This window comes from Puma concolor, chromosome E4, assembly GCF_028749965.1.
Source record: "Puma concolor isolate L17-30 chromosome E4, mPumCon1.1.hap2, whole genome shotgun sequence".
Classification (NCBI taxonomy): domain Eukaryota; kingdom Metazoa; phylum Chordata; class Mammalia; order Carnivora; family Felidae; genus Puma; species Puma concolor.
This window is the reverse complement of record NC_141683.1, coordinates 40,199,168-40,204,745: the sequence shown is the minus strand read 5'-3', so window position 1 is coordinate 40,204,745 and position 5,578 is coordinate 40,199,168. Positions and strand designations below refer to the sequence as shown.

Genomic DNA, 5,578 nt, shown 5'->3' with positions numbered 1-5,578 from the left:
TTATTCCCCACCCAACCCTCCCTCTTCATCTGAGCTGACCCCAGATCATTAAAACTTAGAATGTGATAGCTGAAAATAGACTAGTCCATGAGAAATCCAGTCCAGCATCCTCATTGTACAGGTGTTAGGAAGCTCAGCCAGCGACAGCCATGTGTAAATGGTCACATAGGCTAGAGTGAACCCAGATATCCTTCCAATTCCTAGCCCAGTTCTCTTCTGCTACAGTAGTACTTCTCAATGGGCTACACATTCAATCACCTGGGGATCTTCAAACAAACAGAACTTTGCCAATATCCCTACAGAATTCTCATTTCATTGGACTTTGGGGGATGCAGGCATCAGTATATTTTAGGAACTCCCTATATGATGGTCATGTGGCGCTAGAGTTCAGGATCACTGTATTGCATGCTACTTCTCAGCCTCTTTCCCAGCTTCTGTTCAAATTCATTGAGTCTATGTTTGGGGTGGGGTTGGGAAGGGTAATGAGGAAGAGGAAGGCTGGGTTGCTGTGTATTGGGAGGCAGAAAAGAACTCAGGTAAGAACCTCCGTGGGCCAGGCCAGAGACCCCCCAGCTGGTGATTGATTAATACCTTCTGAAGGAGGGATTTTCCCTTTTGTTCAAACCCATGCTATCAACCGTTTTTACTAACTACGGAGCCAGGTACTAAGCGTCATTAGTTTGTATGGGTTGTGTTTTAAAAACAGACAAAGGGGACTGGCTCTTGATTTCTGGGAAAACAGATAACAGAAAAACATATGCAAAAAACTTAAAGCCTCTACAAAGAAACACGCCTCCAGAACCTTGCATACACACAGCCAGCTCTGGACTATGAACACAGTCATTCCAGCGGCCTTAAGTTATTGGTCTCTTAGAGCAAGGGTGTCCTGCTCACAATAGGCACTCCATAAATATTTGATGTGTGGACTGAAACACTGAGTCTGAAGGTGAGGAAGGCACCAGAGATCAAAATGGCCCCAGAGGACAAGGAAGTAATGAATAAGCCATCTGCAAGGTCACTCTGGAGGGCAGCTGGGCATGTGTCCTAAAGCTGACTTCCCACACCTGGTTGATGACAAGAGTCAACTGAGGATTGAAAAAATACAGATTTTTGGTCTCGCCTAGACCTACAGAATCAGTCTCCAAGAGTGGTGCCTAGGAATCTACATTATTTTATAAGCACCCTGGACAATTCTGATGACCAGTCAGGTTTGGTCATTTCTGCTTGAGGGAACCTTAAACCTGAACTTGATTCACCACGTGGTGAAGCAATTTAAAGTTCTACTTGGGATCACCCTGACTTAACTGATTTCAGTCATGACGTCACAACTTGCTAGCTATCCCCTTTGAGTAAGTCACCCCACCTCTCTGAGCCTGCCCCATCGTTTGTAACATCCACAAAGGACAGCAGTCTTGTGGGTAAAACATTTAGCGAGATCCCAAGCAAAAAGCAGCGAGCCCTCAATAACCGGAAGCTGTTAGCATTTCAGCATCCTTTCTATGCTAAAGAAGAGAGAGGAGCAGCCAAGTGTCAGAGGCCTCACATCTACGGAGTGGGAGGCTGGCTGCTTCCCTCTCCAGCCCTGGTCAGTTCAGGCTGAATAACTGGGTGCTGGGAAAGGAAGTGAGGACTTCCATTTTATGCCACGTTGCCCAGTGTCTGAGGGGCGAGGTAAAGGGCTGCAATGTTTGTGTTCTTAGAACTCACTGGCCACTATTCCTACGTCCTTCATTGTGTGGCTAGGATCTCTTTGGGTTCCAGTATTCTCTTTGCGAAATGGGGATGATAACATCCAAAGTCCCGCCAGCCTCACTGAGAGCCTGGGAAGATCAAAACACACTGAGTCACAGTCTACCCCGTTCGAGCTGGTAGTTAGCGCGTGTTTGCGACGATCAGGCGCCACGCTAAGCGGCTTACGTGCGCTATCTCGTCTGACCATCATAAGGGCATTAGAGGTAAGTTTTATCTTATACCCACTTTGCAGTTAGAAAAGTAAGGCTTGATGAAGACTAGTGACTCTAAGTCTCACAGCTGGTAGAAGGTGGAGTGAGCAACCAAACTCAGGCCGGTAGGACTTCCAAGCATAAAGTCACATCCATGACAGTGTCTCATGTCACCACAGTCGGTCACTGACATCTCAATCCTCTCCTCGGCCAAAAGGGCTAAATGACCTTTCTCTCTGAGTGTCTGAGTGTCCTATTTGGAGCCCAGTTTTTGACTCTGAGGCCTGAGTTTTACAACTATCCCCATGCGTTCCCCCAAACCAAACGTGGTAGATAGGGGAGAGCTGGCTACATCCGACTGCACTTGTAAGAATCTATTCATCTTAAAAATCAAACTTGCTGAATTTAGCTCTGTACTTTCATTAAAAAATAAAACCATCCGGCTGTTTTGATTTGCTAGGGTGCTTTACCGTGGACGGACCTCTATTTAGGAAAACTTGGCATCTAAAAGCCCACAGTGACAAAATCGATGTGAGTATTCACACGTTGTAAAAGGATTCGTTTCAATGTTCGTTTCAACTGCTCTTTCCTACATTGGTTTCTTTTTCTCTTACTAAGTATTTGGCAGAGTGACTGGGGTGGGGAGAGGGAGGCAGAAAAAGTTCACATGGTACAGAAAGAGCAACCCGGAAAGTCTCTAAATGAGTCACTGGAAACACAGGATCACGTTTACCCAAAGAAATGATTATCTACAACTTGTCAGGAACACGACAGTTGCACAAAGTACACGTGAAGCTTCTTGATGTTTAATCGAAGGTTACAACGAAGACTCAAAGGGCTGGATTTGTGCCTAGTAAGTGAAAAACGGCACGAGATGTGAGTCAGTCGACATCCCTCTCGTGCTGAATGCTACCTTCTGAGTCCCAGTCTGGCTCTCCTGGTCCAGAGATCTGTTTCACAGGAACCTGAAAACCTGCCAAATCCATCACCGGTGATGAGCAGGTGAGCTGAGGAGCCCCTGATTTATGTCAAAGCATCCTAGGGGCAGAGCTGCCTTGCAAAGGACTGTCAGAACTGATCAATGAATAAACGAAGTCACTGACCAGGGGGACAGCTCACTCTCTTCGTTTTTAGGGATTTTGTAATGAGAGAAATCACTAAGATTCATTTCGGGGCACGATGATATTAGCATACCCCCCCCTTTTTTTTTTAATACTTTTCTTTGGGCTAGGGAGGAGAGAAAAGGGAAGGATGGAAGTCAAGGGATTTTTACCAAGGGAAAATCTATTCACCCAACTCGGGGGGGGGGGTGAGTTTGAGATGCTGCTCAGGGACTTTTTGAAGTTTGAGGCCCTGATCTGCATGGGAAAAGACCAGACGTGTTGCACAGATACTCATTTGTCAACTTCCTCTGTGACTGGGCTCAAAATGGCTGTGTAAATAACTCAGCCGGGGAGGATGGCAGAGCAAAGCTCTGGCAGTTATTGTGCTATGAAATATGCATTAATTGCATTAAACATTCAGTCTGAAACTCAGCAGTGAGGCCCCTTTTGTCAGTTTTTATGGTGCACAGACAGAGACACCAGGATGCGGATGGCAATGGCCTTCTGTGTAGACCCCGATGCTGCAACAGCCCAAGCTTCTCCTCAGATGCTCCAGGAGAGGCGGGTGGCGCCCCGCTCAGCAGCACGGTGCACACGAGGCCAGGGTCACCCGCTCTCACTCCCCAGGAGCCCCCCACCTCTGCTCTGCTCCCTAGACGCCACCCACAATGTCTTGAATTCCAGCCAGTGAGTCATCTCCTACATGTCCGCCAGTGACAGAAGGGTTGATGTGGAGATGGAGGGCTCCGTGGCGTCTGTCCCCATGAGGGGTAAAGCGACTTCCCTCAAACAAGGGAAGGCAGTTCTCGTTTGCAGTTGATTACGACATTTGAAAATTCGAGGTGTGCTTTATCAGGGGGAGACATCATGTCAGGGCAAAAGAGCCAAAAGTGTAACAGATGCTTTTGAAGAGAGATATTGGAGAGAGAGAGAGAGAGAGAGAGAGAGATTTAATGTGTGCTAGAGGAGTCAAGCCTTAGGACGTAAAGTGCCTTTGGTCTTACTACTTGCACAAAATGAAGCACAAGAATCTCACTGGGGCATTCAAGGCCCTCTTCAGTTAGGCCCAACGGAACCTCCCTGACCTTGCTGTCTACGGTCTCCCTACGCTGAAGCCACTCTAACCAAAGTGGATGACGTGTTTCTTAACTTTGCTTTTCTATCTTCCTGCCTTTGATTACACGATTCTGCCAAGCAACCAGTCAATCACAGTTTGCCGAGGACTGATAGGATTTTAACACCGAAAGGCCCAAGTCCCCGGAAACCCTTCAGTGCTAAGCACACCAGGTCAGTTGGTTCCCCCTGCTGTTCCCTCTGTCTGGAATCAGTGGCCCTCCACTCTGCATTTTCGCTCAGATAAATCCTTCAAAGTCATGTCAAATACCATCTCCTCCATAACCCATTCCATACTTTTCCACATTGACTTTTCTCCTGCCACAGACCTCTAACAAACCCACCTCATTAACGCCTGTCGCTCTGTCAGAGCATTCAGTCCCCAACGTTTACAGAGAACCTCGTCCTCTTCCGCCCGCCCACTCGCCACGTCCTCTTCAGGCACTTGCCCACAAGGAACGCCCGGTCTGTGGAGGCCACAGAGAGGTCAGCACTCGTAACACAGTGAAATAAACCTTTAACAAGTGGATATGCAAATTTCATGGTCTAAGGATGAAAGAGTCGTCAAGACTGCCAAAGATCAGAGATTCAGGACTAGGGAAATTGCTAAAAAGAGATACAAAGTTCTGAAAATTCTGCAGATTCCCTTCCAGAACAGTTAATTCCTGGGAGATCTAAGGTCTTTGTTAATTTTTTCCCTTCACCAGAATTCTTGGTGCAGTGAGTGGGGATTCTTTTGCGTTTATACATCTAATCTTTATGGGGGGGGGGAATAGAATCTCCTAATTCTATATTTAAAGAAAAAATAACACGTTTTTAAAAAAATTTTTTTTAAGTGTTTATTTTTGAGAGAGGGAGAGACAGAGAGACAGACAGCGAGCAGGGTAGGGGCAGAGAAAGAGGGAGACACAGAATCCAAAGCAGGCTCCACGCCCTGTGCACAGAGCCTGACATGGGGCTGGAACTCATGAACGGTGAAATCATGAGCCAAAGTCAGACGCTTAACCAACTGAGCCACCCGGGAACTCAACATATTTTTTTTTAAGTGCAATAAAATCAATGGTCATTTTGTTACACACACACACACACACACACACACACACACACACACACACACAAGTGTGTGTGTGTGTATGTGTGTATTTGTGTTTCTCCTATGTCACCATCCAAGGATAACCACCATTCACGTTTTGACATAGAATCTTCTAGACTTTGTATAGAAGTGAAGATAGACATTTTAAAGCAGAATGAGATTTTACTACACATACTGTTTTCCACCCCAGTTTTAACAACAAAATACCTCTCCACATATTTGTGTATGTGCATGTGTGTGAATGTATACACACATAGGCCACATCATTGCTACTAGTCGTATATATTGTATTGGGTAGATGTGCCTTCATTTATTTAAACAATCCT

At 46.2% G+C, this 5,578-nt stretch overlaps 1 long non-coding RNA gene across 2 annotated transcripts; it reads left to right on the top strand.

The window, feature by feature from the left end:
• Positions 1 to 1,784: 1,784 nt before the first annotated feature.
• On the top strand, positions 1,785 to 4,642 carry LOC147572612 (uncharacterized). Of its 2 annotated transcripts, XR_015245996.1 has the most exons (4): positions 1,785 to 1,955; positions 2,404 to 2,945; positions 4,242 to 4,333; positions 4,487 to 4,642. It is a non-coding gene; the product is annotated as an uncharacterized LOC147572612 (long non-coding RNA). The 2 variants fall into 2 exon arrangements; XR_015245995.1 differs by having other exon boundaries at positions 2,404 to 4,333.
• Positions 4,643 to 5,578: the final 936 nt, after the last annotated feature.